We start from the raw sequence: 13,352 nt of genomic DNA on the forward strand, positions 1-13,352 counted from the left end.
AATTGTAGCTATCATAGCCCTACTCACAAATACTATGTGACCATGAAAATCACATGACCGTTGAAAAGGAATTCAAATTATATTTTCTTATTTCCAATATTATTTTTTATTCGGTTACCAATATTAGCCTCAAAGCTTTGAAAGTTACTCATAACAATTTTAATACCTAAAATTAATATCAGATTATGAAGCAAAAAAGAAAAGAAACAACAATGATTTATCAAAATCTTGGGTGACAGAGGTCTGTTTGTTCTGTTTGGTCTCTTTGGTGTAAGGGGTAAGACTGCGTAGGAGATGAAAATTGTTTGTTTGAACCTCGTTAGGAGTGGTCAGTGAATAAGTTTATTCGCTGTATGTGGAAGTTAAGCGCGTTTAGTTTAATAATGTATTGTTTGAATCCAACTTTGTCGAAATGCCCTCTTTCATCCGCAAACAGGCAAACATGCAGCGTTTACTTGCTTTTGAGACCTTGGAGTGATAATGCTAGGCGTAATTTCATGTTAAATTGTTCTCTGTGACAAATCTAAACTAACACAGAATTTTCCTTTGGTGTTTGTATATATACATCTACCCCTTGCACAAATCGCTTATAAATGAAAATGCTTATAATTTAACAAGTATTTAATCAGCAAACCTCACATAATTATTAATTAGCATATGACCTTTGCTCGCATATAATATTATCCCCCTTGACCCAGTAAAAGCCGAGTTTTCCTCTTGACTTGGTAAAAAATTGGAATTTAACTGTATCTTAGTAACCTATCGGTGGATTTCATGAAACTTTATACAAATGTAGATGGCTATAGGGTGGTGATGCACGCGCAAATTTTATCAGGATCACTTTATTAACTTCAGAGTTAATGCGCTTTATTTGTTTAAAGATCCAAATTCCCACATAAAAAGTAATCCACTGATAGATTTTCCTGAAATCAATCACAAAAGAACGATGATGCAATCATATCTTTCGTCAGGATCTCTTCAGAAACTGCAGAGTTACTGTCCTTTTGCTGTCTCAAAATTCATAAATCTCCATAAAACAAAGTAACCCATTAATCGATCTTCATGATACTTAATTAAGACAAATTTTATAGTAGATCACTTGCGTGTGGTGGTGCACGCGCAACTTCGATCAGGGTCTCTGCAGTAACTGCAGAGTTATATTGCCCTTTAACTATTAGATATTTCAAAATATAATTCCCACCTATTCAACAGGGGATATAAATTCAGTGAATTTGCTTGTTAATTGTGATATACTTTCAAACTCATAAATAGGCCAGATTACATTCTTTGCGATAGAAGAATCGATAATTTTGATCCAGGGGACTATATCCCTGATCAACACCTAGGTAGGGCCTCACTTGATACTTTATGTAACACACGAGGACAAAAGCTGCTTGATTTATGTAAATCGACCGGTTTGAGAATAGCCAACGGCAGATTAGGCCAAGACTATGATGTAGGTTCATATACGTTTTACAGCCGCGGTGCTAATAGCGTTATTGATTATCTATTGCTAAAAGAATCAGACTTTCACAGTATTAGTAAGTTTAAAATTTGTCCTTTTAACATGTATAGGACCACGCCCCAATAAATTTTGTTTTACGGGCAAAGAAACCACAACTCGAGACAAGATGTAAAATTACTGGCACGAATATATCTCATTCGTTTTATAAATGGGACGATGAACGTAAAGAACTTTTTAGGCGCGGCCTTATAGGTAAATTACCTGTCTTTAATACCCTTATCGTGGACAGTAACATCAACGGTGAACAGGTGTGCATCGACCGTTTAGTAAATGATTTTTCAAATATTATATGCGAAGTCGCCACTCCACTTTTCAAGCGTGATACAGAAGTAATGAAACTTCTAATATGAAAACGTGTAAATCTAACGCGTGGTATGATGAAGAGTGCGCCATGCTAAAAAACATGTATAAAAATGCGTTAAAGCAGTATAATAGTTGTTTGTCCGAACAAAATAGAATACAAGTATGTAACCAGCGTAAGCATTATAAGTATACTGTGCGCAAGAAAAAGCGTGCCTACAAATTAAGGAAAAGTAGGGAACTAACTGAACTAAGAAAAAGTAAACCGCGTGATTTTTTGGAAATATTTTAAAGCTAAAAGCCAAAAAGACGATACAAATATATCAGTTGAAGAGTTTAAAACATATTTTTCTGATTTATTTAGTAATTTTCCGACTACTGTCATAAATGAAGTTGAGGAATTCAATGACCATGATATTAACATAACCGACCCCCCCTTCGTGGAACTTAATTTGCCTATTACACAAACCGAGGTAGTTGCAGCTATTAAGCGGCTTAAGCGTAACAAGTCTCCTTTGCCCCAATGATAACCTCCTGAATGAATACTTGATCGAATCTGTTGATATACTGGGAGGGCATATTACGGATCTTTTTAATAAATTTTAGATGCTGGGTATTTCCCGGATATAGGGGCTGAGGGGTTTATTATACCTATCCACAAGAAAGGGGATAAAAACAACACGAATAACTACAGGGGTATTACACTGTTGAGTAACCGGGGAAAGTTGTTCACCGGAATTTTAACAACACGAGTTGAAAAATGGTTTGAAAAATACAATATATTGTCGGATTCCCAGTTTGGCTTTCGTAAAGGTTGCAGCACAGTCGACGCTATTTTTGCGTTACATAATCTAATCGAGCATACCCTTTCACAAGGTTTCCGTTTACCATGCGTGTTCGTAGATCTACAAAAGGCATTCGACTCTGTCTATCGACAAGCGCTTTGGTTTAAATTATATCATTTAGGACTAGATGGAAAAGTGTTGAAATGTTTAAAGCAATGTATTCTTTAGTCAAATCGTGTGTAAAGCACTGCGATTTATATTCTGATTTTTTCAATATATCGATTGGCTTAAGGCAAGGTCTAAATAATTCGCCGGTGTTGTTTGCCCTATTCCTGGAAGATCTTAAACTTTTTTTTACAGGGCACCAATACATCAGGGTTATCTCTATATGACATGTGTGTTATTATACTTTTATTCGCCGATGACATGGTCATTTTTGGTAATTCGGTAGAAGATTTACAGACAAGTTTGAATAAGTTATATGAGTATTGTCAGTTACTGGGGACTTCAGGTTAATACAAGTAAAACTAAAGTTGTAGTCTTTCGTAGAAGGGGCCCGGTCAAACAAAATGAAATATGGCATTACAATAATGAGCCACTCGAAATAGTAAACGATTTCAATTACTTAGGCGTGGTGTTCAATTATACGGGATCTTTTAATCTTAACAACCAGTATGTTGTCGGTAAAGCGCTAAAAGCCTTAAATATTCTTTTAAGAAATATCAACAAATATGACCTTAACCCGTCAATATCACTGCAATTATTTGACTCCTTTGTAGGATCCATTCTAAATTACGCATGTTCGGTCTGGGGTTTTACTAAATCAAGGAGATAGAACGAGTACACCTAAAATTCTGCAAAGCCATATTAGGTGTTAAGCTAAGTACAAGTAATGCTGCTGTATACGGGGAATTAGGGAGGTACCCGTTATTCATAACTAGATATATACAAATAATTAAGTACTGGTTCAAACTGATCACCACCGATAATATCATATTGAAAAATATATATCTGAATGCCTGTAGTAAATGTGATAACGGTGTTAATAACTGGGCCAGTAAGGTAAAAACGTTTTTGCATAATCTAGGATTTGCTGAAGTATGGGATTTCCCCAAAGTGTTGAAATAAATTTATTTTTACCGATATTCAAGCAAAGATTAATAGATTGTTACTTGCAGCAGTGGCGTACTGACATAAGAAATAATAGCGTGTTAACACATTTATATTTTTATATTAAAGAAGATTTCTGCTTTGAAAAATACCTCAAACTATTTCAAAGTAAAACTTTCAGGTCTGCTTTGACGCGACTTCGTGTATCTGCTCACAGGCTCCGTATTGAGTCTGGGAGGTATGGTAGAAACCGTCTAGAACGTCATGAAAGAATATGTCAGTTTTGCGATTTAAACGATGTCGAAGACGAATACCACTTCATTTTGAAGTGTAAAGCATATGAGCAGTTAAGAAGTCAGCTTATTAAACGTTATTATTATACCCGCCCTAGCATGCTCAAGTTTACGCTATTGTTACAGTCCGAAAACAAGTCCATCTTACTTAATTTATGTAAATTTATTGTAAAAGCAAATAATAGTCGAAATGAACTATCTACTCACCTGTAGATTACCAGTTAGCAAATAGAGTAAATGTATCTTAAGAGAACTTTTATATTTCCTATATGATTAAGCATCTCACAGAGTTTAAATTGGAAAACATATCTCATTTTCGCTTTAATTCTGTTCATTCTCCACTTTGTATGATGAATTAAGGATTAAGTTAATAACTTCTAAATACTTCTTCTTTTTCAGCTCAGCACATTTGTATTGCTTTGATGGAATTATGTCTCTATTTTATATTGCAAAAGTTTTCCATATGTGTTGTCATAATATTAGCCAATTTCATTGTATGCGTGACCTCTAAAATTGTATTATGTAAATCATGTTTAACAATGTACCTGTAGTGTACTCGTTAATAAACTTTCTGTTCTGTTCTGTTCTGTTCTGTTCCATAAAGTTCTGTGTTTTATATATGAGCTTATTTGAAACCAGATCGTTCACATGTGTAAATGATATGTCTTTACTTTATGACATTAATCAGATTGATTAAGTGTGAGGGCTTTCATCCTTTGTTGCAAAAGGTTATCTGATTCATAAAGATGAAGAGAATATCATTAGTCATTACCGCTAAAACGATCACTGATAACACTTGAGATATTGAAAACTGTACTGATTTACCTAATATACCAACAGCATCACCGTTGATATTCCACAACAGGATTTCAATTTCTTTTAAAATACCGAAAATACGAAAATACGAAAACATAATTGTATGCCTCAGAATCTATGTAAGAGTGAAAGAGATTGATACATTTCTAAATATATTGCATAGTTAAAAATATATATATTGATGGGTTGCTGAATTTTAAAATTGTAAGCTTTGCAATTTGGGCGAGAAAACAATGGAATTTTAATTTTTGCGTAACTTGTTGAAAGATTATTCAAGAAAAAAATTCAGGATATATTACCAGCCACTTACAAGAGAAACATTTTTGTAAAAGTTTTTTCTCGACTTTTTCGGAGATTTCTTTGACAGCTAGAATTTTAAACACGGATATCTGGAAAGCTGAGAAAAACTTGTATTCAGATTTAAAATGGAATTTTAAAATAAAGAAGTAATTTTGTTTAAGAAATTGTGATCAAACAAGTCATTATAAAACTGAACCTACTTAAGAGCTATACTCATCTTCCTTTTCTTTTTTGCTTCTTTGTGGTACTTGTATTTCCTTCCGCTTTTTGTTGTTCTTACTGGCTTAACCAGTCTTCTATGACGTAATTGTGGTCACATGAGCGGTCTTGTGACTTTGAATCATAATTCAGTCAGCTTTGTTTAGAGCGGGTGAACAGGTAAGATAATAATATTTCTAATCAGATATTTCGAGTGTTTTGCGATACATTAATTGTGTATTAATATGTGAGGTAGAGATAACATGATTTATGTGTTGATGTACGGTAAATTACATAAATGATGAAATCTTTTGTTTATTTCTATTTCTCAGATTTTCTTTCTTTCTGCGACTGCATAATTTTTCAAAAATTCTTTCCGCACAAATTTGTCATTTATGACAATGAATATTCGGCGGTTTTATAATCATTTATAATTTCATAGTGTTTGTTTTGATACCATACATAGCTGAAGATTTTAATTAAAAAGCATTTCAGCAGTTGTTCAACTTGTTGGGAGATTAAAAAAAAATCAGATTCTGAACTGTAGAAATTAAGGTGATGTCACTTTTTGAATTTCCGGTGAATAACAAAAAACCAAAGAATATTCAGTTCTTTCCAAAAACTGTTATATTATGATTCAACCAAATAGTTTCCATTGTCTACAGAAAGGAACAATTCTTATATCTTAATATTGAGATTTGTTACCTTTATAACAGACAGTAAACTAAAACAATAGACATTCATATGTGACGTCGGTGAGCTCAACAAAGCAATTTCAAGCACAAATATTAATGTGGAATGTAAAGTAAGTTACACACTACAATATCCGTCCAAGATACTTTCAAAACAATGCATTTGCAGAATAGAGAGATTTATAAAAGTAATTTTGACAGCTCGTGAAAACTAATGACAAATTTTGACAGGTATATGATGACTCATCACCTAATTATTTTTTTTCTGTTATTTCTAACTTCCAGTTTGATTTTCATAAAATGGGTATTCTTTTTTGTAGCTTACAACTCGTACATTAAAACAATAAAATAATATATTGTTACCTCACTGTCGTTTTGTCTATCCATGTCTTGTACTGAATTCCAGACGTTTCACCCCCAAGACTTTTCCTCCCCTAGACATTTCACCCCCAAGACATTTCCTCCCAAGACTTTTCACCCCCAATTTTACAAACCCTAGACTTTTCACCCCCAATTTTTAATAAAGTGAATATATCGTGAAATATTTTGTTATTTGATATTTGAAATCTTTTTGTATATTTTGGATAGGTTTTTAGGGCATTAATGAAAATAATTTGTTACCCTCCGGACCATAAATTATTCTATAAAATATACACTGAATTTAGGGTAACATACATGTAGTCAACTTTATCAATTGATCTTTTTAAATGTCAATTTGTTGAGACTTCTTAATGATGAATTTTTTTCTATGTTATTCAAATGGATTCAAGTTTTAATTATGTAATATAATTCTGAAATATATGAGTAGATTTAGATTACAATAGTAGATGTAAATATTAACTAGGGGTTAGAATTAGAGGGTATATGTTTATCCTTTAGTATAACAATGATAGCCTTATTGTGATAACATGTAATATGGGTATCATAAGTGCAATACGATGTGGAATTTATTTTTATGATATATTTTTATATATTTAACAAGATATATAGTCTCAGGTAACTCAGTATAGAGTGGCAGCATTCAATATGTTTTATGTTATTATATGCAATACATGTATGTACTTTGATGTTATTTATGTATGCTGATGAGACTGAAATAAATAAATATACTAGTTATTACAATTTGAAAGTCATTCATTTCATTGTTGGTCAATATTTTAAACTCTTCATAGGTGTTGTGCTCAATCAACACCTTTTGATTGACAGAAATTTTAAACTCTTTATAGGTGTTGTGATTTAATCAACACCTTTTGATTGACAGGAATAAGTGTTAAAATATAAATGGATTAACTGGCTAACATGTAGTATATCAAACTTTAATTAATCTAAATCCTGACTGATCTTATGGAAATAAAAAAAATTAAAAAATTATACTCATCACTCAAAAACGATGTTGCTTCAAAATTAAAACTAACTTTCAATATCTTGTCTAAGTTTATTTGCAAAATAAATGAATTTTGACAGATTCAGTAATTCCTTCCTATTTCCGTAGACATCAGATTATCAGATTTACAGAGTGGGCCATCTAAAGTAATATGGTTTAAACATTTTCTTCGTAATTCTTTATACAATGAACCAGGAAGGTCTAATACGTATTAGTTGTTCCAGAACAAACATACAAGAAGAAAGTGATATTTATTTTCTAAAGAATTAAGATTACAAAATTTACATTTTATATCATTATAATCTGTTTTGTTATATCTACCTCTTTCTATTTCAAAATTATGTTATGATAATCTAAATCTACTAAGAGCAATTCGAAACTTTTTATCTTCAATTATATTTAAGTAATTTTTCAAGATTAAAGGAACGTTTAAATCTGTACTATAAGAGAGTAATCGTTGAGAATTGTTAATGTTAGCATATCAAGTTTGATAATAATTGTCCAATATTCTCTGAAGATAAAGAATTACTGTTCCTATCTTGACTTATCAATATATCCGACAATCTCAGGTTTTCTAACAGCATTTTTATTTGAAACGCCCAGTTTGAATTATTATATGTACAGTAATATTATTGTCTGCATCGTTAAACAGCATATGATAAATTCTTTTTTGTAGTGAGTTTTCATTCGAATTCAGTAAACGGAACCAGTAGCTTACCATATAATACTAATTATTTATCAGTTTTTTTTCTTATTCTATTATACTTATAATGCATGCTTGTAAAATTAATTCCATTTCCCTCATTTTTGTCTTTCACAAATGTATTTCTTCCTTTCTTGAAATTATTTTTTGCTATATATGTAACAAGATTCAGCAAACCACTTTGACTTATTAGATAAATAAATCGAGAATCTGTTATTATTTCAATTTATTGATACAACTTGAACATGTACAGTTAATCATTATAAGGACAAAATATACTAAAACATGCAAGAGAATGCTGCCAATTAATTGACAGTTGATAGACTTAATTTATCTTGCATCACTTGCCTATTAAGGATAACAAAATCTAACAATTAAGTTGTCAACAAAAAACGATGTGCGATATAAACAATCTTAATGTAACATTTTTTTTTCACAATAGATTTATTGCTTATCTCCTACACAAAATCAGCGTAATATTTGGACAAAATTAATTAATGTCCGAAAATCGCCAACCTTTGTTTTAATCAGCCAAATCATTAATCTTCTATAAACACTTGATTGACTTATATAATTTATTTTCTCACAATATAACAAACAAGACAAATGGGTCAATTTTTTTATTCATATTTATTTTTTACCATTGATAATTTATTGTACAAACTTTGCAAATATTTATATATTTCTGTACTATGATGTAAATTATTTGATAGCGGCTGTTAGCTATGTATTTTTTTATGTCACAACAATGTTAATTGATAGCAAACCTTGAACAACAGGGCTAATTTTAACATCAATAAAATATTATACTTAGTTATTATTATCAAATGTTCTTTTATTTTTTTCAATCACTGAACATCAAAGGGGTTAAAATATTCTTTTTTAGTTTTGTAACTATTATCAAAAGAACCTTTTAATCATCAAAGTCACATTTCATTTTCAACCATTGAACAAACAAATGGATTAAAAGATAACCTTGTAAATAACTTATGTTTAAAGTTTATGGTCATCACTACTAACAAACAAAATATAAAACATAAAAACATAAAATATTTTTTTTAATGTATTAACCTAATTATAATACATATGAAATTATTCATAACTATACAACCCCTCCCCCCCCCCACCAAAAAAACATTATAATCATATTTAATAATAAAAAAAATAGGGTGTGAAAAGTCTTCATATGCTACAAAACACCAGACTTTTCACCCCCAAATTGGGAGTGAAAAGTCTTGGGAGGAAAAGTCTTGGGAGGAACAGTCTTGGGGGTAAAACGTCTGACACCCTATGCCTATTGTTTCAGTCATTTGTCAGTAATTAGAGCAACTCACATTGTTGCAATCATACAAAGCACATCCCTTATTTTCACATAGATATTGAGGATTTATCTAATTGACCATATCGACATTATTGATAAATCCCGTTTTCCGGTATTTCCGTACATTGGGTCAGGGGGGGCTGGCGAGATTAACCGATATAAAGACCGTGTACAATATTAGCGATTATTTTTGCCAGGAGATAAGGATGTAGAAAAGTTCTTACTTTCTCACAATGAAAATACTCATTTACGACCTCGGCAACATTTGTTTTTGCAAGAATAATCTGTTTACCTTGAAAAATTTCACACGTTCGGTATCGAGCCACGGAAGCGGCAGTGTAGAATAAAAGCTAAAATTTCAAAAATAAAGTAAACTTTGAGGATATTTTTGCTACATCTTAATTACAACAATGTTTAATGATAATCTGCAATACTTTTTTATTCATTTTCTTTGTTTAAAACTTGAAAAAATGGATTTATCTAAACACTACCGCCATGTAGCATAATGGCCGATACCCCCCTTACCGTAAAAACGGGAATTGGCGTTTATTAGTGGTTAATACCGGAAAACGGGATTTTATCCATAATGTCGATATCGTGAATGAGCACATGTATTGGAAACACAATTTCAATACTGTGTATTGTTATAATGCTAAACTATCTCAACCCCGACATCTCCTTAAGATATCATACAGTAAAGTGGGCATGTTTCATTTAATGACGCCACCATGTTTACTCGGCAGTCTACCGGATTAGACCTCATGGTTGTCGAACTAATCCGACGTTTACAGTTTGTTTTATATAATTTGTGACGTTCAAACTGTAACAGTGGCTGCAAAAGTCTAATTAAAAAGCAGCCACTCAGCGACAGTAAGCTTGTCTAACCTCATGGGTACTATTTCTACGGAATGAAATACATTGTCACCTTCTTTTTATATGACAGTTACACACTCGCTTTCATTCCGTAGCGCTGATACTGTGACGTCAAAAAATTTCGAATTTTTTATACTCACTATCTCAGTCACTTTAATATACTCCTGGTTTAGCTCCCAGGTGCTACACCAGGAGTATGTAAAATATAGAGCAATGATGGTGGATATGCAATATTCTTCAAGACCGTTCTTCCAGACAAGTATACATAGTCTGTAGTCACAGTATTTTGAGTAACTTTTATATGCTCCTTGAGTATATACATAGGTGTAGCCAGAGCTTCAAAAAAATTTACGCACAATGAGGCATGAAGTGCCAAGTCGGGGACGGGGACCCGGGTTTCACACTCCAGCTGGTGGGAGTCTGAGTGGCCTCCTCCGCAAAGTTTTGTAGACCAAAAACTCAGACTTAGATAAAAGGCAGTGGCTAGGATTACAGTAATTCTTGCCTCCGATTCTAGGATTACGGAAGTTTCCATATTCCTAGACAACCCTTTGAGGAAAGGCTAGGATTTTGGATATATTTAACAGGCATCAAATGTATGTTAGGACATGCATAAATGATGTTGTTAACGTACTTATTCCACTTAAAATAGCGGGTGTTTTTTTCATGGCCTTCTTAGTATCTTACTATTCCGTGTTATCGATCAGCCATATTGGGTTAGTATAATCTTAAAGGATATATAAATGGCAGCGCGCTGAAATATTATAGAAATATGAGGGTCAAAGTTTCTATACTTTAAATTTTATGAGTTGTTTATACTAAATATATTTATTATCATTTTTTAGCTCACCAGAGCACGATGTGCTAAGGTGAGCTATTGTGACCAGTCATTGTCCGTCATGCGTCGTTTGTCAACATTTGCCTTGTGAACACTAGAGGCCACATTTATGACCCAATCTTTATGAAACTTGGTCAGAATGTTAGTCTTGATGATCTATAGGTCAAGTTCGAAACTGGGTCATGTGAGATCAAAAAGCAGGTCAGTAGGCCAGATCAAAGGAAAAACTTGTGAACACTCTAGAGGCCACAGTTGTGACCCAATATTTATGAAACTTGGTCAGAATGATTGTCTTGATGATTTCTAGGTCAGTTATGAATCTGGGTCATTTGGGATCAAAAACTAGGTCACCTGTCAAATCAAAGGAAAAGCTTGTGAACAATTTAGAGGCCACAGTTTTGCCTCAATCTTCATAAAACTTGGTCAGAATGTTAGTCTTGATGATTTCTAGGTCAAGTTCGAAACTGGGCCATATGGGGTCAGAAACTAGGTCAGTAGGCCAGATCAAAGGAAAAGCTTGTGAACACTCTAGAGGCCACAGTTTTGACCCAATATTTATGAAACTTGGTCAGAATGATTGTCTTTATTATATCTAGGTCAAAATTGAATCTGGGTCATGTGGGGTCAAAAACTAGGTTTGAAACTCATGAGAATTAATCAGAATGTTTTTCTTGATAATCTTTAGGTCATGTTCGAATCTGGGTCATGTGGGGTCAAAAACTAGGTCACCCGGTGAAATCAAAGGAGAAGCTTGTGAACACTCTAGAGGCCACAGTTGTGACCCAATCTTTATGAAACTTGGCCAGAATGTTTATCTTGATGATTTCTAGGTCAAGTTTGAAACTGGATTATATGGGGTCAAAAACTAGGTCAGTAGGTCAGAACAAAGGAAAAGCTTGTGAACCCTCTAGAGGCCACAGTTTTGACTCAATCTTTATGAAACTTGGTCAGAATGTTTGTCAAAAACTAGGTCACATGGTCAAATCAAAGGAAAAGTTTCAGGGGCGGCAAATTCAATTGTCCGTATTGCCCAGGTTGTCCCAAAGCTTGTACAGACAAGTGAAATTGAACCAGAATTTACTATATAACTATCATACGGACAAGTAAAAATAGCAATTGATAAAAACCGACAAGCCAGTCAAAATCAGAACTCGTCGTCCCTAAGTTTGTGAACATTCTAAAGGCAACAGTTGTGACTTGATCTATATGAAACTTGGTCAGAATGTTTGTCTTGATGATCTTTAGAAACTGGGTCATTTGGGGTCAAAAACTAGGTCAGTAGGCCAGATAAACCCTGGGGAGAGATATGTGGTCATCATGGCCCTCTTGTTTTTAGCTCACCTGTCACAAAGTGACAAGGTGAGCTTTTGTGATCGCGCGGTGTCCGTCGTCCGTCGTCCGTCCGTGCGTGCGTCAGTCTGTAAACTTTTGCTTGTGACCACTCTAGAGGTCACATTTTTCATGGGATCTTTATGAAAGTTGGTCAGAATGTTCAACTTGATGATATCTAGGTCAAGTTCGAAACTGGGTCACGTGCCGTCAAAAACTAGGTCAGTAGGTCTAAAAATAGAAAAACCTTGTGACCTCTCTAGAGGCCATATATTTCACAAGATCTTCATGAAAATTGGTCAGAACGTTCACCTTGATGATATCTAGGTCAAGTTCGAAACTGGGTCACGTGCCATCAAAAACTAGGTCAGTAGGTCAAATAATAGAAAAACCTTGTGACCTCTCTAAAGGCCATATTTTTCATGGGATCTGTATGAAAGTTGGTCTGAATGTTCATCTTGATGATATCTAGGTCAAGTCCGAAACTGGGTCACGTGCGGTTAAAAACTAGGTCAGTAGGTCTAAAAATAGAAAAACCTTGTGACCTCTCTAGAGGCCATATATTTCATGAGATCTTCATGAAAATTGGTCAGAATGTTCACCTTGATGATATCTAGGTCAAGTTCGAAACTGGGTCACATGCCGTCAAAAACTAGGTCAGTAGGTCAAATAATAGAAAAACCTTGTGACCTCTCTAAAGGCCATATTTTTCATGGGATCTGTATGAAAGTTGGTCTGAATGTTCATCTTGATGATATCTAGGTCAAGTTCGAAAGTGGGTCACGTGCCATTAAAAACTAGGTCAGTAGGTCAAATAATAGAAAAACCTTGTGACCTCTCTAAAGGCCATATTTTTCATGGGATCTGTATGAAAGTTGGTCTGAA

Source organism: Mercenaria mercenaria, chromosome 4 (genome assembly GCF_021730395.1).
Source record: "Mercenaria mercenaria strain notata chromosome 4, MADL_Memer_1, whole genome shotgun sequence".
Classification (NCBI taxonomy): Eukaryota; Metazoa; Mollusca; class Bivalvia; order Venerida; family Veneridae; genus Mercenaria; species Mercenaria mercenaria.